A 20,835-nucleotide genomic window follows, 5' to 3' on the forward strand; every position below is an offset into this window, starting at 1 on the left:
CGTCGGGTACACACATTGGCTAGTGTGGACCTGGCTTATCACATACAGCCTGTGTAAAATCCTTCAGATCTTCTAATAGAGGGTTGTTCTTTTCCATGTGAGGAGTAAAGAAAACGGCATAATATGATAAATGCAGAGTTCATAAGATTGGCAGTCTTTAGGATAAGCAGCAAAAATGATTCTAGCATTGCTTAAAAAAATTCAGAGTTGCCTGCTTTGAAAAATTGTAATTCCTTGCAAACTCTATGTAGAGCCAGATCATCATTACATAAACTCTGACACAACAACATGCAATGAAAAGTGATAGTGTGTCAGAACAAATAACAAGAAACACAAGTCAATGCAGAAAAGGGAGTAGGGGCGTATCCAGAACCTTGTGGGCCCCATAGCAACATTTTGAAGGGGCCCCTGTCCCAATGCTTCTAGAGATACACCTCTCTGCTGCAGTGCCCCCACTTCTTACTGTGCCACATTACTGTGCCCCAGTTCTTATTATGCAACACTATAGTACTTCCACTTTATGGGGGTAATTCCAAGTTGATCGCAGCAGGATTTTTGATAGCAATTGGGCAAAACCATGGCCCTCATTCCGAGTTGATCGCTCGCAAGGCGAATTTAGCAGAGTTGCTCAGGCTAAGCCTACGCCTACTGGGAGTGTATCTTAGCTTCTTAAAATTGCGACCGATGTATTCGCAATATTGCGATTACAAACTACTTAGCAGTTTCAGAGTAGCTTCAGACTTACTCGGCATCTGCGATCAGTTCAGTGCTTGTCGTTCCTGGTTTGACGTCATAAACACACCCAGCGTTCGCCCAGACACTCCCCCGTTTCTCCGGCCACTCCTGCGTTTTTCCCGGAAACGGTAGCGTTTTTATCCACACGCCCCGAAAACGCTGTGTTTCCGCCCAGTAACACCCATTTCCTGTCAATCACACTACGATCGCCGGAGCGATGAAAAAGCCGTGAGTAAAAATACTATCTCCATTGTAAAATTACTTGGCGCAGTCGCAGTGCGAATATTGCGCATGCGTACTAAGCGGAATTTCACTGCGATGCGATGAAAAATACCGAGCGAACGACTCGGAATGAGGGCCCATGTGCACTGCAGGGGAGGCAGATATACCATGTGCAGAGAGAGTTAGATTTGGGTGGGTTATTTTATTTCTGTGCAGGGTATATACTGGCTGCTTTATTTTTACACTGCAAATTAGATTGCAGATTGAACACACCCCACCCAAATCTAACTCTCTCTGCACATGGTATATCTGCCTCCCCTGCAGTGCACATGGTTTTGCCCAATTGCTAACAAAAATCCTGCTGCGATCAACTTGGAGTTACCCCCTATATTGTACCACATTACAGTGCCCCAGTGCATTTTATGCCACATTACAGTGAGTAGGTCCAGGCGCATAACTACATATATTGTAGTCCCCTTGGTAAAAGTTTATAAGGGTGTCTATGTATCATCCAATGGTGAAAAAATTATATAACACTAGAGATGAGCGGGTTCGGTTTCTCTGAATCCGAACCCGCCAGAACTTCATGGTTTTTTTCACGGGTCCGAGCAGACTCGGATCTTCCCGCCTTGCTCGGTTAACCCGAGCGCGCCCGAACGTCATCATGACGCTGTCGGATTCTCGCGAGGCTCGGATTCTATCGCGAGACTCGGATTCTATATAAGGAGCCGCGCGTCGCCGCCATTTTCACACGTGCATTGAGATTGATAGGGAGAGGACGTGGCTGGCGTCCTCTCCATTTAGATTATAAGAGACTGAGAGAGATTTACTGGAGCTGACTAGGAGGAGTACTGTTACTGTAGAAGTGTAGAGACTGAGTGGAGAGAGTTTACTAGTGAGGACAGTGCAGTTTACTTTATAATCCGTTCTCTGCCTGAAAAAAGCGATACACAGCACACAGTGACTCAGTCACATACCATATCTGTGTGCACTGCTCAGGCTCAGGCCAGTGTGCTGCATCATCTATTATCTATATATAATATTATATATATCTGTCTGACTGCTCAGCTCACACAGCTTATAATTGTGGGGGAGACTGGGGAGCACTACTGCAGTGCCAGTTATAGGTTATAGCAGGAGCCAGGAGTACATAATATATTATATAGTGAGTGACCACCAGACACACAGTGCAGTTTATTTAATATATCCGTTCTCTGCCTGAAAAAAGCGATACACACAGTGACTCAGTCAGTCACATACCATATCTGTGTGCACTGCTCAGGCTCAGGCCAGTGTGCTGCATCATCTATTATCTATATATAATATTATATATATCTGTCTGACTGCTCAGCTCACACAGCTTATAATTGTGGGGGAGACTGGGGAGCACTACTGCAGTGCCAGTTATAGGTTATAGCAGGAGCCAGGAGTACATAATATATTATATAGTGAGTGACCACCAGACACACAGTGCAGTTTATTTAATATATCCGTTCTCTGCCTGAAAAAAGCGATACACACAGTGACTCAGTCAGTCACATACCATATCTGTGTGCACTGCTCAGGCTCAGGCCAGTGTGCTGCATCATCTATTATCTATATATAATATTATATATATCTGTCTGACTGCTCAGCTCACACAGCTTATAATTGTGGGGGAGACTGGGGAGCACTACTGCAGTGCCAGTTATAGGTTATAGCAGGAGCCAGGAGTACATAATATATTATATAGTGAGTGACCACCAGACACACAGTGCAGTTTATTTAATATATCCGTTCTCTGCCTGAAAAAAGCGATACACACAGTGACTCAGTCAGTCACATACCATATCTGTGTGCACTGCTCAGGCTCAGGCCAGTGTGCTGCATCATCTATATATATTATATATCTGTCTGACTGCTCAGCTCACACAGCTTATAATTGTGGGGGAGACTGGGGAGCACTACTGCAGTGCCAGTTATAGGTTATAGCAGGAGCCAGGAGTACATATTATATTAAAATTAAACAGTGCACACTTTTGCTGCAGGAGTGCCACTGCCAGTGTGACTGACCAGTGACCTGACCACACTGACCACCAGTATAGTTAGTAGTATACTTATATTGTGATTGCCTGAAAAAGTTAAACACTCGTCGTGTGACTTCACTTGTGTGTTTTTTTTTTTTTATTCTATAAAAATAAAACTCATTCTGCTGACAGACAGTGTCCAGCAGGTCCGTCATTATATAATATATAATATATACCTGTCCGGCTGCAGTAGTGATATATATATATTTTTTATATCATTTATCATCCAGTCGCAGCAGACACAGTACGGTAGTTCACGGCTGTGGCTACCTCTGTGTCTCTGCACTCGGCAGGCAGTCCGTCCATAATTGTAATACCACCTAACCGTGGATTTTTTTCATTCTTCTTTATACATACATAGTTACATAGACATCTTCTCTTTATCAACCAGTCTATATTAGCTGCAGACACAGTACAGTACGGTAGTTCACGGCTGTGGCTACCTCTGTGTCTGCACTCGGCAGGCAGTCCGTCCATAATTGTATACCACCTAACCGTGGTTTTTTTTCATTCTTCTTTATACATACATAGTTACATAGACATCTTCTCTTTATCAACCAGTCTATATTAGCTGCAGACACAGTACAGTACGGTAGTTCACGGCTGTGGCTACCTCTGTGTCTGCACTCGGCAGGCAGTCCGTCCATAATTGTATACCACCTAACCGTGGATTTTTTTCAGTCTTCTTTATACATACATAGTTACATAGACATCTTCTCTTTATCAACCAGTCTATATTAGCTGCAGACACAGTACAGTACGGTAGTTCACGGCTGTGGCTACCTCTGTGTCTGCAGTCGGCAGGCAGTCCATAATTGTATACTAGTATCCATCTCCATTGTTTACCTGAGGTGCCTTTTAGTTGTGCCTATTAAAATATGGAGAACAAAAATGTTGAGGTTCCAAAATTAGGGAAAGATCAAGATCCACTTCCACCTCGTGCTGAAGCTGCTGCCACTAGTCATGGCCGAGACGATGAAATGCCAGCAACGTCGTCTGCCAAGGCCGATGCCCAATGTCATAGTACAGAGCATGTCAAATCCAAAACACCAAATATCAGAAAAAAAAGGACTCCAAAACCTAAAATAAAATTGTCGGAGGAGAAGCGTAAACTTGCCAATATGCCATTTACCACACGGAGTGGCAAGGAACGGCTGAGGCCCTGGCCTATGTTCATGGCTAGTGGTTCAGCTTCACATGAGGATGGAAGCACTCAGCCTCTCGCTAGAAAAATGAAAAGACTCAAGCTGGCAAAAGCAGCACAGCAAAGAACTGTGCATTCTTCGAAATCCCAAATCCACAAGGAGAGTCCAATTGTGTCGGTTGCGATGCCTGACCTTCCCAACACTGGACGTGAAGAGCATGCGCCTTCCACCATTTGCACGCCCCCTGCAAGTGCTGGAAGGAGCACCCGCAGTCCAGTTCCTGATAGTCAGATTGAAGATGTCAGTGTTGAAGTACACCAGGATGAGGAGGATATGGGTGTTGCTGGCGCTGGGGAGGAAATTGACCAGGAGGATTCTGATGGTGAGGTGGTTTGTTTAAGTCAGGCACCCGGGGAGACACCTGTTGTCCGTGGGAGGAATATGGCCGTTGACATGCCAGGTGAAAATACCAAAAAAATCAGCTCTTCGGTGTGGAGGTATTTCACCAGAAATGCGGACAACAGGTGTCAAGCCGTGTGTTCCCTTTGTCAAGCTGTAATAAGTAGGGGTAAGGACGTTAACCACCTCGGAACATCCTCCCTTATACGTCACCTGCAGCGCATTCATAATAAGTCAGTGACAAGTTCAAAAACTTTGGGTGACAGCGGAAGCAGTCCACTGACCAGTAAATCCCTTCCTCTTGTAACCAAGCTCACGCAAACCACCCCACCAACTCCCTCAGTGTCAATTTCCTCCTTCCCCAGGAATGCCAATAGTCCTGCAGGCCATGTCACTGGCAATTCTGATGAGTCCTCTCCTGCCTGGGATTCCTCCGATGCATCCTTGCGTGTAACGCCTACTGCTGCTGGCGCTGCTGTTGTTGCCGCTGGGAGTCGATGGTCATCCCAGAGGGGAAGTCGTAAGCCCACTTGTACTACTTCCAGTAAGCAATTGACTGTTCAACAGTCCTTTGCGAGGAAGATGAAATATCACAGCAGTCATCCTACTGCAAAGCGGATAACTGAGGCCTTGACAACTATGTTGGTGTTAGACGTGCGTCCGGTATCCGCCGTTAGTTCACAGGGAACTAGACAATTTATTGAGGCAGTGTGCCCCCGTTACCAAATACCATCTAGGTTCCACTTCTCTAGGCAGGCGATACCGAGAATGTACACGGACGTCAGAAAAAGACTCACCAGTGTCCTAAAAAATGCAGTTGTACCCAATGTCCACTTAACCACGGACATGTGGACAAGTGGAGCAGGGCAGGGTCAGGACTATATGACTGTGACAGCCCACTGGGTAGATGTATGGACTCCCGCCGCAAGAACAGCAGCGGCGGCACCAGTAGCAGCATCTCGCAAACGCCAACTCTTTCCTAGGCAGGCTACGCTTTGTATCACCGCTTTCCAGAATACGCACACAGCTGAAAACCTCTTACGGCAACTGAGGAAGATCATCGCGGAATGGCTTACCCCAATTGGACTCTCATGTGGATTTGTGGCATCGGACAACGCCAGCAATATTGTGTGTGCATTAAATATGGGCAAATTCCAGCACGTCCCATGTTTTGCACATACCTTGAATTTGGTGGTGCAGAATTTTTTAAAAAACGACAGGGGCGTGCAAGAGATGCTGTCGGTGGCCAGAAGAATTGCGGGACACTTTCGGCGTACAGGCACCACGTACAGAAGACTGGAGCACCACCAAAAACTACTGAACCTGCCCTGCCATCATCTGAAGCAAGAAGTGGTAACGAGGTGGAATTCAACCCTCTATATGCTTCAGAGGTTGGAGGAGCAGCAAAAGGCCATTCAAGCCTATACAATTGAGCACGATATAGTAGGTGGAATGCACCTGTCTCAAGCGCAGTGGAGAATGATTTCAACGTTGTGCAAGGTTCTGATGCCCTTTGAACTTGCCACACGTGAAGTCAGTTCAGACACTGCCAGCCTGAGTCAGGTCATTCCCCTCATCAGGCTTTTGCAGAAGAAGCTGGAGACATTGAAGGAGGAGCTAACACGGAGCGATTCCGCTAGGCATGTGGGACTTGTGGATGGAGCCCTTAATTCGCTTAACAAGGATTCACGGGTGGTCAATCTGTTGAAATCAGAGCACTACATTTTGGCCACCGTGCTCGATCCTAGATTTAAAGCCTACCTTGGATCTCTCTTTCCGGCAGACACAAGTCTGCTGGGGTTGAAAGACCTGCTGGTGACAAAATTGTCAAGTCAAGCGGAACGCGACCTGTCAACATCTCCTCCTTCACATTCTCCCGCAACTGGGGGTGCGAGGAAAAGGCTCAGAATTCCGAGCCCACCCGCTGGCGGTGATGCAGGGCAGTCTGGAGCGACTGCTGATGCTGACATCTGGTCCGGACTGAAGGACCTGACAACGATTACGGACATGTCGTCTACTGTCACTGCATATGATTCTCTCAACATTGATAGAATGGTGGAGGATTATATGAGTGACCGCATCCAAGTAGGCACGTCACACAGTCCGTACTTATACTGGCAGGAAAAAGAGGCAATTTGGAGGCCCTTGCACAAACTGGCTTTATTCTACCTAAGTTGCCCTCCCACAAGTGTGTACTCCGAAAGAGTGTTTAGTGCCGCCGCTCACCTTGTCAGCAATCGGCGTACGAGGTTACATCCAGAAAATGTGGAGAAGATGATGTTCATTAAAATGAATTATAATCAATTCCTCCGCGGAGACATTGACCAGCAGCAATTGCCTCCACAAAGTACACAGGGAGCTGAGATGGTGGATTCCAGTGGGGACGAATTGATAATCTGTGAGGAGGGGGATGTACACGGTGATATATCGGAGGGTGAAGATGAGGTGGACATCTTGCCTCTGTAGAGCCAGTTTGTGCAAGGAGAGATTAATTGCTTCTTTTTTGGGGGGGGTCCAAACCAACCCGTCATATCAGTCACAGTCGTGTGGCAGACCCTGTCACTGAAATGATGGGTTGGTTAAAGTGTGCATGTCCTGTTTTGTTTATACAACATAAGGGTGGGTGGGAGGGCCCAAGGACAATTCCATCTTGCACCTCTTTTTTCTTTTCTTTTTCTTTGCATCATGTGCTGATTGGGGAGGGTTTTTTGGAAGGGACATCCTGCGTGACACTGCAGTGCCACTCCTAGATGGGCCCGGTGTTTGTGTCGGCCACTAGGGTCGCTAATCTTACTCACACAGTCAGCTACCTCATTGCGCCTCTTTTTTTCTTTGCGTCATGTGCTGTTTGGGGAGGGTTTTTTGGAAGGGACATCCTGCGTGACACTGCAGTGCCACTCCTAGATGGGCCCGGTGTTTGTGTCGGCCACTAGGGTCGCTAATCTTACTCACACAGCTACCTCATTGCGCCTCTTTTTTTCTTTGCGTCATGTGCTGTTTGGGGAGGGTTTTTTGGAAGGGACATCCTGCGTGACACTGCAGTGCCACTCCTAGATGGGCCCGGTGTTTGTGTCGGCCACTAGGGTCGCTAATCTTACTCACACAGCTACCTCATTGCGCCTCTTTTTTTCTTTGCGTCATGTGCTGTTTGGGGAGGGTTTTTTGGAAGGGCCATCCTGCGTGACACTGCAGTGCCACTCCTAGATGGGCCCGGTGTTTGTGTCGGCCACTAGGGTCGCTAATCTTACTCACACAGCTACCTCATTGCGCCTCTTTTTTTCTTTGCGTCATGTGCTGTTTGGGGAGGGTTTTTTGGAAGGGACATCCTGCGTGACACTGCAGTGCCACTCCTAGATGGGCCCGGTGTTTGTGTCGGCCACTAGGGTCGCTTATCTTACTCACACAGCGACCTCGGTGCAAATTTTAGGACTAAAAATAATATTGTGAGGTGTGAGGTATTCAGAATAGACTGAAAATGAGTGTAAATTATGGTTTTTGAGGTTAATAATACTTTGGGATCAAAATGACCCCCAAATTCTATGATTTAAGCTGTTTTTTAGTGTTTTTTGAAAAAAACACCCGAATCCAAAACACACCCGAATCCGACAAAAAAAATTCGGTGAGGTTTTGCCAAAACGCGTTCGAACCCAAAACACGGCCGCGGAACCGAACCCAAAACCAAAACACAAAACCCGAAAAATTTCAGGCGCTCATCTCTATAATAACACATGTAACTCTGAAAGGGCAGTTGGACTCCTCTCAGCTCTGGGCTCCATAGCAGCTGCATTCCCTGCACCTATGATAGCTACGCCCTTGCAAGGGAGTATGGAGCAAAAGGGAGCATGGAGCATAATAAGAGCATAGCTCCCAACTGTCCCGATTCTGGTGGGACAGTCCCATTTTTTATGGTCTGCCCTGCTGTCCCACCCATGGGTCGCAGTGTCCCGCGGTAAGGGGGGGGGGGGGGGCAGTTGGGAGATCCCCCCTGTCACTCGCTGCTCTGAGTAGAGCAGCGGTGAATAGATGCTGTGCGCAGTGTCAGGTCCCTGTCTAACGTTGGAAAGCAGATCCACACTTTATTCTTTCCTTGGGTACTTATAAATACCTCCTTCATCCTTTTCCAGCAATTTGTATTTACACATACTGGAATTCTTTAGCTTTTTTTTTCAGGTGCACTCTCATCAATGTTGCAGCAACATACATTATATCTACACTCATACCCCACGGAATACGCCCGATCTCGTCTGATCTTGGAAGCTAAACTGTGGTGGGCTGGGTCAGTACTTTGAAGGGAAACTTCATAGGAAGACTCAGTGCTGTAGAAATATGTGAATGAATCTGTAAGCAGAGATGTGTTGCGACACTGACAGCAGTATCGCCACGCCACCTTTTCTTCTTTCATTTCTTATTACTCCTGAACCCTTTAACAATAACCTACTATATATCAGGATCTACGCTTGGTAACAGAAGACCAATTACCAAATAACCACATACTTTAAGGTACTCACACATGGGATCCTCTCACAAAAATTGCTATCAGGTTTCCTAGGTGTTACTTTTGACTTATTTAAGTCTTATTTTTGACCTAATAAGGTCTGATTAATACAAAATTATCTGTACTGGTCAAGGGTGATTGGATGTGGTACTGTCAGTGTCCATATCCATATCCGTTTTTTATTTTTAATGTCTTGTGTTATGACCAGAACATTTTCTCATTATTCTCTGTCGGCTTGTTGCAAATGTGATTTTAAGAAAACTAATAAATTTAAGTTTTATCTGCTTATAATTCTATGCAACTTATCTAGTTGATAAAGAGTGCGCCCAAACAAGAGCCTTCTTTTTCTCTTGTCCTTCTTGTGTTCACACTATATAAGCCAAGTGGGTGGTCTTCAGTTTGCCAGCTGTCGGGATCCCGGCGCACAGTATATCGGCGCCGGAATTCCGTCAGCCGGCATACCGACACTTTTTCTCCCTCTTGGGGGTCCACGTCCCCCTGGAGGGAGAATAGATAGCGTGGCGCCCCACCGTGCCCGCAAGGGGCTCATTTGCGCTCGCCACGCTGTCGGTATGCCGGCGGTTGGGATTCCGGCGCCGGTATGCTGGTCGCCGGGAGCCCAGCCACCGGCATACCCTACTACACCCAAGCCAAGCAGAGTCCCCTCATGCTCCATTATATGGCATCAGAGCCTCATAATGCCCTTTTATATGGCATCCAGACCTCTCATGCTCCTACAAATGTCAGAACCCCCTCATTTCTGGATTGTCTGGGAGAACATGAAAAACTTAAATGGAAAACTCAATACAAAGGTCAAACAATAATAATGTAATGTAATAGACCACATCAGGGATAAAGTACTGTAACTGAGCTAAAAGTAGATGAAGTCCAAGAGCCTAGGGACTAGACCAGGAATAAACTAGGACTGTGAAGAAACCATGCTGAAGCTCTCTCGAGATTAGAAATCAGCGCTATTCAGTTGCACGTCTTTACAAAAATAAAATATGTGTATACTGTACTGGTGAAAAAAAACAAATTATTTGTAAAAGTGCTGCCAGGGTGTTGGCATGGCTCGCTTGGCATATTGGGGGTCATTCCGAGTTGATCGTAGCTGTGCTAAGTTTAGCACAGCTACGATCGTTAACTCAGACATGCGGGGGGACACCCAGCACAGGGCTAGTCCGCCCCGCATGTCAGTGCCGCCCCCCCCCCCCCCCGCACAAATATAAAAGCATCGTACAGAGGCGATGCCTTTGTATTTGAGGAGTAACCCCCGGCCAGTGCACCTCCTGCGGCTGGCCGGTAGTTGCTCGTCGCTCCCGCTGGCCACAGCGGCTGCGTGACATGTCACGCAGCCGCCGCGGACCTGCCCCCTCAATGGTCCGGCCACGCCTGCGTTGGCCGGACCGCTCCCCCTAAACGGCGGCTTATCGCCGCCGTTCAGCCCCCTCCTGCCTAGCGACCACCTCTGTCTCAGAGGCGATCGCTAGGTAACAAAAGCTGCCATGCGCAGTTCCGACCCGATCGCTGTACTGCGACAAACTGCAGCGAGTGATTGGGTCGGAATGACCCCCATTGTGCACTGCTACGAATGTGTACATCACCACAGGGCATTGCTGTAGCTCCCCAGCTGCTGCAGGGTCCCTCAGACAGGTCCAGATACTCTAGTGCCCCACTCTTTCTCAGCGCCAGTAAGAAACAAAAGAAAGTTTGTCGCAAGGAAACTAACAATTTATAAATATTAGTCAACCCAATAGCCCTTAATCAGAGTTGGACACAAACGTAATCACAAAATGCGTTGCATTTTTAAAATCTTCAGTATTCAGAGTTGGCCCTGGGCCTAATTCACACTTGATCGCTGCAGCAGCACACTGCACGTGCGCACCCCAGGAGCCCAGTGAGATGCTAAAAGCATCTCTGGGCTGTGATCGCCACTGCCTGATTGACAGGCAGAGGCAGTCGCGGGGCAGGAGGGGGCATGCCAGCGGCATGAGAGCGCCATTGGCGGGGTGCGGTCCAGACAATGGAGGCGTGTCCGGACTGCTGGGGGGGCGGGCTGCGGTGGCTGCGTGACGAGGAGCTGCGCTTGCAGGGAGCTACTCGCCAGCTACAAAAGTATCGCTGCCTTGCGATGCTTTTGCACCTGTGCGGGTAGGGCCTGACATGCGGGGTAGGCTAGCCCTGTGCTGGGCGTCGGCGTCGTCCCCCGCATGTCAGACCACATCTACGATCAGATCTGGATATTAACCCCCGTATGCACAGGTTTGCAACTGCGGCTCCTTCCTCTCCCCATACCTGTGCCAGATGCACCCATAATACCACTGGAGTTGTGACTTCATTATGAATACACAAAATGCAAAAAATTGCAGTACACAATGCATACACATTCATTTAAAGGCCATATGATGCAAACAGGGCCGAACTGGGACTAAAAATAGGCCCTGGCATTTTCAAGCCCACAGGCCCACCTTGCGTCAGCATCTCGCTGCTGGCATAGACTCCTCCCCTTATTCTTCTGGACTCCTCCCACTTCTTAGTCTATCCTCTTGCAAATATAATTAATATTCGAACATACAAGTGTACATTATTGCCTGTATTAAAATACACAGAACAGAAGTCATCCTGCAGGGAAATAATGAAATGTAAACACTTGTGCGTACCGCAAAAATATAAATAATTTGAGTAGCTCCTGCGGCTGGCCGGGAGAACCTCTTCACTGCCTGGGTCGCAGTGGCTGCGTGTGATGTCACGCAGCCGCTGCGGCCCGCTGCCCCAACGGTCCGGCCACGCCTGCATTGGCCGGACCGCGCCCCCTAAACGGCGGATTAACGCCGCCGTCCAGTCCCCTCCCGCCCAGGGACCGCCTCTGCCTGTCAATCAGGCAGAGGCGATCGCTAGGCAACAATGGCCTTTGGGTCGTCTGGCATGTGCCGGCGTACTGCGGCGCTGACGCATGCGCAGTTCCGACCCGATCGCTGCGATAAACTGCAGCAAGCGATCGGGTCGGAATGACCCCCGATATTATGCACCATACCATAATGCCCCTTGCACCATATTATGAACCACACAGTAATGCCCATAGCACATATTATGTCCCCTACACTATAATAAGTCATACACAGTAATGCCCCTGACACTTTATTATGCCCCACACAGTCCAGTACACCTTTATACATTAGGCCACACACAGTAGTAGCACCCTTTGCACGTTAGGCCACACACAGTAATACATCCCTTACACGTTAGGCCACACACAGTAATAGCGTCCCTTACACGTTAGGCCACACACATTAATAGTGTCCCTTACACATTAAGCCACACACATTAATAGCGTCCCTTACACTTTAGGCCACACAGAGTAATAGCGCCCCTTACACTTTAGGCCACACAGAGTAATAGCGCCCCTTAGACGTTAGGCCACACACAGTAATAGCGCCAATTGCAAATTAGGCCACACACAGTAATAGCGCCCTTTACACGTTAGGCCACACACAGTAATAGCACCCATTACACTTTAGGCCACACACAGTAATAGCGTCCCTTACACGTTAGGCCACACACAGTAATAGCACCCATTACACTTTAGGCCACACACAGTTATAGCGCCCCTTACACGTTAGGGCACACACAGTAATAGCGCCCCTTACACTATTTGCCACACACAGTAATAGACCCCGTACACGTTAGGCCACACACAGTAATAGCATCCCTTGCACGTTAGGCCACACAGCCCCTTACACGTTAGTCCACACAGCCCCTTACACGTTAGTCCACACAGCCCCTTACACGTTAGGCCACACACAGTAATAGCGCCCCTTACATGTTAGGCCACACACAGACATAGTGGCACTTACACATTAGGTCACACGCAATGAAGGTTAAATGGAAGCCTGGGTACACATGTACACACTGTATCATTACATTACTAAGGTTTACTCTGGGTACGGAGCCATTGGTCTCCATAATGGTAAAACGCTGAGTCCACTTGCACTGTAACAAATGGAGCTGGTGTGGGGGCAGCACTGGGTGATTGTGGAGCAAGCTAGATGTAATGCGCCTGGAAACATAGAGGAGGAAATGACTGGCAGTGGTACCTGGAATGGGATGGGTAGCTGTGCCACAACCCAGAGGAGCAGAGGAGGCAGGAGCCAGTGTACGTGGTGAGCATGAAGGAGGAGTCGGCAGACAAGTGCATCTAAAGATGGCACCCGCTCAGCTTCCACCACCGCGCATTTCATACTGGGGCCGGCTCGGTCGCGTCATGACCACTGATGCAACATTAAGCACCACCCGCTTAGCTCCGTCCCGCCTTTGCCTTTCATACTTAGGCCAGTATGAAAGGCACAGGCCAGCTTGGTTGCGTCATGACGTCATGACGCAACAGCATCATGACGTCACTGCAATGACGCGTCCGCACATGAATCTCTGCCCGCTAAGCACAGTGTCCCCCAGGAGGAGGTGCTGCTGCTGTTTGCATATGGTTAGGCGTCTGGCATTTGCCAGAAGTGCCAGATGGCCAGTCCGGCCCTGGATGCAGACAAGAGGTGTCCGATTGTGTGGAGCATCTGAAATGCTAAGCAAAGCAGATGCAAATATTATGTTCCATTTATTTATTTGTTGTTATGATAACCATCATAGAGGGTTAAGGCATGCTCGGGCTCTCCCAAAATCAAGTGTGGGTTGTTCGTCATTACAGGGTGTGTTGGTAGTGATGTAGCAACAACATATGCATGGATAAGTAGATTCAGGGGAAGCGCCAAAGGCTTATGCCCCTCCCCCTGTCATTTAGTAAAAAATGTATTTTATTTTATTCAAGTGCAGAAACACAGTGTGCACAGACGTGCACCAATACTTGGGGGGGGGGGCGCCCGCTCGGGTCAGCAACACTGTAGTTAGGGACATGCAGGCGAGGGCCAACCAGTATTAGCCCCTCATCACACTGCACCTCTGACCCTTTGCACACTGTGTTGTTGCACTTGAATAACATTTTTGTAAAATGTCATAAGTGACAGAGGGTGCCCCTTTATTATGTGCCCCATTACCCATGTGTGCCTCCGACACCCCCCCCCCCCCCCCCATTACCCGTGTGTGGCTCTGACCCCCTGCATTACATGCTCCGTGGCACAATGAGAGAGACGATTTAATTAATTGATTATGCATTATTTTGACAACATGATAGCGAAATGATTCATAGCCTATGTTACTCAGAGGATTCCATGGAACATTTCAGATTCTATCTATCTATCTATCTATCTATCTATCTATCTATCTATCTATCTATCTATCGATCGGAAATGGGTCTAGACTGCACACCCTAGTGGTTGTAATGAGAGGTGCTATCTGCTAAGATTTTATAGTACTACAGGGAAGAAATGGGTGCAGACAGTGTCGGACTGGGGCATGATGGGCCCATCGGGGGAATGCAGTGATAGGGGCCACTACTTAGGGGTGTGGCCAGCCTACAAATTTGGTCTGGCCAGCCTCCACAGAGGCTTGAAATACACAATAGTTTAGTGCAGTGTAATGCAACATATCTACCATGTATAATACAAGTGAACAGTCTGGAACCTGATCCCTAGAGGAAGGAGTGGGTCCTCAGGCAGGGGGGCCTACCAGTGGTTACCCTGGTACCCCTGTGGGACAGTCCGACCCTGGGTGCAGATGCACTATGCAATCATTACTGTAAATTACAATATAAAATATATAATAAGAGGCTGTTAGCATATAATTGGCCAATGATATGGGCTTGCCCACCGCGTCGAGGTCACCTCTATCGAGCAAGTCCCTAACACTTTGGGGTTCACATTGGGGCGCAGGGCACCCCCAAATCAGACCAGCCACGAATCCCTCCAAGGCATCACACTAGTAGAATATCGTGAGGTGTAATAAACTATAGGATAAGCATAGGTAGTTACTGAGTGTAGAAAGTGTTTTAAAATTAGATATAAAGTGAGTGAAAAAAATATACATGGATAAAATAACACATATAGGAGGTAGTGAAAAAATAGTGGACTCCCTGCATTAGCTGGAGATTTGGGCATCATAGTGATCAGCCGCCGACTTCTAACAACACTGGTCACGGCTCCCGCATTTGGCTCCCCGCAAGCCTGAACCATCATCTGTTTCTTGTGTGGCCGCCCACCGGCCGGAGTCCACTGCTGCGATACACGCGGCTGCCGCCATACAGGTATATCTCCCGAGGACGCTCGGGAATCACCTTCTCCTCACACCCAGCAAAGGGTCCCGGACAGCAGGGATAAAGTGAGTAGCGGCTCCCAGCAGCAACTTTCGATAACCCGGTGCGGTTACCCGTGAACTCTGTTCAATGTGTCCACATCTGACATTAATTTATATTTATACTTGCAGCGGTATATGGATCACAGCGGTTCACTAACTCTGCCACACTAAATATTTATTTACTAGTCTCCAGCTATTTCTTTTGGATTACAAATCTATACAAGAGAAAATGTTACATTTATCCATTTAGTTGCAAATCTAGAAAGTCAATTCAGTTACTTTTTACTTTTAATACTTATGCTTGTATCTATTACTGACTTTTCATTCATACTATAGAAATTAGCAATTTTTACTGTTTCATATATGTAATAAATACAATTTAATTTTACCCACCGTATTTTACATTATTATTATTTATTATTGACGCTCTAGCGCGGCCTCTTTTTTTCTTTGCTCCTAGATTTATCACTTGAGACTAGTACAGATAAGTCTCTGGGGTTGTCGCAATTGAGTCAATTATTATTATTTTTATTTTCATTATTATTATTATTATTATTATTATTTATACCAATATCCACTCGCGCTATTAGGTTTTGTACTGTGAGTGAAAAAATAGTGACTATAAGTGTTAGGCTGTGATTCCCCAGAGTGGCCCAGACAGAACAGTTCAGGGGACCCCACGTCCCAATGCTTACCCCCAAATAGACTGACACTATATGAAAATAATAGAACTTACTTTGTATTATGCCTGAATCATTGATGTGCAGTCAGATGTAGGTCCCTGCTTAAAACCAGTTGGGAAGGTGGGGGAGGGGTGCTAGTCAAGAATGAAGTAATCTCAGACTTCAGGTGTGTATTTATACACATAGTATAGACCAGGGGTGGCCAACCAGTCAGTGACAAAGAGCCAAAAAACCTTGTTATGTACGTCAAAGAGCCGACATCAAGCCGATGGCGCGCATGCAAAAATGGAATGTGGCCTTGTGCCTGTTATACCACACCCCTGGTATAAAATTCATTGAAAAAGCCAGAACGACATAAAATAATTTTTTTAACGCCAAATCCATTGAAAAAGCCACTTTTACATAATAAATTTAGCTCCCCCATGTGTCACTCCAGCCAGCTCCCCCATGTGTCACTCCTGCTAGCACCCTCCTATGTCACTCCAGCCAGCTCCCCCGTGTCACTCCAGCCAGGTCTCCCATGTGTCACTACTGCCATGACCCTGCTGAGTCACTCCAGCCAGCTCTCTCATGTGTCACTCCTGCCAACACCCTCCTGTCACTCCAGCCAGCTCTTCCATGTGTCACTACTGCCAAGACCCTGCTGTGTCACTCCAGCCAGGCCTCCCATGTGTCACTACTGCCAAGACCCTGCTGTGTCACTCCAGCCAGCTCCCCCATGTGTCACTCCAGCCAACACCCTCCTGTCACTCCAGCCAGCTCTTCCATGTGTCACTCCTGCTACCACCCTCCTATGTCACTCCAGCCAGCTCCCCCGTGTCACTCCAGCCAGCTCTCCCATGTGTCACTACTGCCAAGACCCTGCTGTGTCACTCCAGCTAGCTCTCCCATGTGTCACTCCAGCCAACACCCTCCTGTCACTCCAGCCAGGTCTTCCATGTGTAACTCCTGCTAGCACCCTCCTATGTCACTCCAGCCAGCTCCCCCGTGTCACTACTGCCAAGACCCTGCTGTGTCACTCCAGCCAGCTCTCTCATGTGTCACTCCTGCCAACACCCTCCTGTCACTCCAGCCAGCTCTTCCATGTGTCACTCCTGCTAGCACCCTCCTATGTCACTCCAGCCAGCTCCTCCGTGTCACTCCAGCCAGCTCTCCAATGTGTCACTTCTGCTACCACCCTCCTATGTCACTCCAGCCAGCTCTCCCATGTGTCATTCCTGCCAACACCCTCCTGTCACTCCAGCCAGCTCTTCCATGTGTCACTCCTGCTACCACCCTCCTATGTCACTCCAGCCAGCTCTCCCATGTTTCACCCCTGCTACCACCCTCCTATGTCACTCCAGCCAGCTCTCCCATGTGTCACTACTTCCAGCACCCTCCCGCGTCACCCTGCCAGGACCCTCCTGTGTCTCTCCAGCCAGCTCTGCCATGTGTCACTCTAGCCCACCCTCATGTATCACTACAGCCCCCATCCCCATCAACTCATGCCATTGCAGCAGTCCCTAATGTTTCCTCTGTTTGCTTGTGGGTGTCTCACCTCTAGTATCTGGCTCCTTCAGTTGTTAGTCCCTGTAGTGCTGCTGCGTGTCTGGCTGGAGTGCATCGGTTTCTGTATCTGCTGTGGTCACATGATTTAGAGTGTTGGGAGCCACATTTGAATAAAGAAAGAGCCACATGCGGCTCAAGAGCCACAGGTTGGCCACCGCTGGTATAGACTATACAGAGAAAATGGGTCTAGACTGCACACCCTAGTGATTGTAATGAGAGGTGCTATCTGCTGAGATTTTATGGTACTACAGGGGAAGAAATGGGTGCAGATGCACTATGCAATCATTACTGTAAATTACAATATATAATATATAATAAGAGGTTGTTAGCATATAATTGGCCAATGATATGTGCTTGCCCACCGCGTCAAGGTCACCTCTATCGAGCAAGTCCCTAACACTTTGGGGTTCACATTAAGGCGCAGGGCCCCCCAAAATCAGCCCAGCCACAAACTCCCCCACCCCCCAAGGCATCACACTAGTAGAAAATCGTGAGGTGAGTACCCTGTATATAAATTCACAAGAAACTATGGGTCCCTGGGCTACATAGAAAACAATAAAATAAAATAAAAACACAATTCATCATAAAGATGAATAAAAATCTGAGAACACTCCCCCCCCCCCCCACACACACACACACACTAGTATCATCAACAAGTAAATGAGCAATACAATACAATTGTCAAGGTAGGTGTTATGACTGTGGTTTTGTGAACCCGGTGTTAGTGAAGTCTGTGCGGGCAACTGGAGGACTATGTGAATACTATCACTGACCTGGTTTGGGAGTGTTGAGGACTCGGGGTTTCTTCCGGTGACCGGGAAGAGGAACCGCTGCTGGACCGCAGCAGAGATGGCCGAATCTAGGTTTTCCTCATGCAGGATTTGGTCGGCAGACAGGAGGCACGTATGGATGCTGGAGGTCTCCTGAAAGACAGAACTAGAAAAGGTGCTGAGGAATGAATGAAGGAGTACCGGATGCTGGAGACACCAACTACGCTTGTGAGCACAGGGTGTTTGGAGGCACTGAGGCGCTTGGAGGCACTGAGGTGCTTGTAGGTGCAGAAGTGCCTGGAGGCACTGAGGTGTTTGTAGGTGCAGAAGTGCTTGGAGACACTGAGGTGCTTGGAGGCACTGAGGTGTTTTGTAAGTGCAGAAGTGCCTGGAGGCACCGAGGTGCTTGTAGGTGCAGAAGTGCCTGGAGGCACTGAGGTGTTTGGAGGCACTGAGGTGCTTGGAGGCGCTGAAGTGCTCGGAGGCACGGAGGTGCTGGAGGCACGGAGGTGCTTGGAGTCACGGAAGTGCTTGGAGGCACGCAGGTGCTTGGAGGCACGGAGGTGCTTGGAGGCACGGAGGTGCTGGAGGCACGGAGATGCTTGGAGGCACGGAGGTGCTTGGAGGCACGGAGATGCTTGGAGGCACGGAGGTGCTTGGAGGCACGGAAGTGCTTGGAGGCACGGAAGTGCTTGGAGGCACGGAAGCCACAGGGATACGGGAGCTCTGGAGATCACAACTTTAGGGAGCTCAGCTTCAAAGCTCACACAGAGCTGTGTGTGACACGAGGAACTGGCCCAGTTTCCAACTCAGTCTCCCGACTTATACTTCCTGGTCCTTGGTGATTGGTGAGCAGGGTTAGGTGATGCAGAGGACTCAGGCTGGCAGAGGATTGGACAACTCTGGGTCAGGTGAACAGTCACTGTCATGTGAGTACTCTAGACTAGGCTGTGATGTAGAGTGAGGCCTATCAGGCAGAGAGAACACTGAAGCCTGAACTTCTGCAAAACATAGGATGCTGGCTTTTAGGCCTAAACTTCAGATTACTGAATTCAGCCTCACACAAGAGATCACCACGGTTGGAGCTAATTAACTATTACCTTTCAGGCAGAGAACTCAGGAAAACTCAGTGCTGACAAGCTGTTTAACTCAGTGAGTAAAAAGGATCCGGGACAGATGGCAGGGGTAAGTCACCAAATATGAAACCTACAGTCAGGATTGTGACAGTACCCCCCTCTTCAAGGGTGGACTCCGGACACCCATCTTGAATCTTAGAGGAACTTGAGAAATTCATACAGAAGAACTTAGGACCTTCGTCGATGCCTCTTCTTCTTACGGGAACATTTGGTTTTGACCAAGGAGAGCGGAATCTCCTGTAAAGAAAAACCTTCCTTAGAAAACATGGGACCTCCCATGAAAGGAGTAGCATCATGAACTGGATCAAATTCAGAGTCTGAGTCCAAGTCTAATGGAAGATATGAATCTCCCTTAGATACACAGTTTGCAGATGAAAAGGAAGTGCACTGGAGTTTTAAATTCTCTGGGCTAGGAGAGACTCCTTTATGAGCAATTTTAATGGTCGGATTCTTACCGAAGGAGATTCTTAGATTATCCCTGGGAGGACAGCACAAACTTCCTTCTGCATTCCCTTTAGAGCATGATTCTTTTACCGAGTCAGATTCCAAAGGTTTAGGACTAAATTCTTCAACCACAGCATTACTAAAAGTCTGTAAGTCATGGAACACAGGATCATTACTCTCAAAAAGCGTGTTGGCCCACTCCAAAGCTCTTCCTCTGAATGCCAGGAACAGATATCGAGTAACGTTGGAAGGAGTTACTGCACCTGAAGGATCAGACTCCATCAGAGAGAGAAATTGTTCAACCAGAGCGGCATATTGCAATAAATCTCCATCAAAGTAAATAGGTGGTAAACCATCAGACGAAAGCTTAGAGACTGAAACCGATGATGCACTCTCAGAAGCTAGATTGGAGTTAGTTTGTGGAACGTCAGGCTGATGAGAAACTATCCATTCTGAAGTAGTCTGGCTGAAGTCCTTCTCAGTGAAATTAGCCTGAAGTCCTGTATCCAAATCAGCAGATTGAACATTAAGTTGCTCAGACAAGCTTAGGGACAAAGCTGAGAAAACTGTACTTAGATCAGTATCCAGCTCTGTAGCACGTTCAGACTTTAAGTGAGTAGCCTTGGGATTTTTCTTAACTTTAGTGGTTACAGCCAATTTATCCTGACAATGAAGAGAATAGGTATTAGAATTCCCCGCAGAAGCTGTGGACTCAGTACTGGAAGACAAGGAAACAGAATCAGAGACAGACTGAAGTCTAATTTTAGAACTAGATGGTGGAAGTCCTTTACTGGAACCAACTGACAAAAGTTCTGTACTCGGACCAATGCTTGGAATCGGTTTGAGTCCAGATGAACTTGAAAAGACTGAAACTGAAGAAATCTTTGGCTGAACGAGTAGGACTGGATTGGATCCAAGGATACTTGAATTGGCTGGGGCCAAAGGAGACTGACCA

The 20,835-nt window shown here is 47.9% G+C and overlaps 1 pseudogene; it reads left to right on the forward strand.

The window, feature by feature from the left end:
- The first annotated feature begins 8,773 nt into the window (after nucleotides 1-8,773).
- On the forward strand, nucleotides 8,774-8,892 carry LOC134964842 (5S ribosomal RNA; annotated as a pseudogene).
- Nucleotides 8,893-20,835: the final 11,943 nt, after the last annotated feature.

Source organism: Pseudophryne corroboree, chromosome 9, assembly GCF_028390025.1.
Source record: "Pseudophryne corroboree isolate aPseCor3 chromosome 9, aPseCor3.hap2, whole genome shotgun sequence".
Taxonomy (NCBI): Eukaryota; Metazoa; Chordata; class Amphibia; order Anura; family Myobatrachidae; genus Pseudophryne; species Pseudophryne corroboree.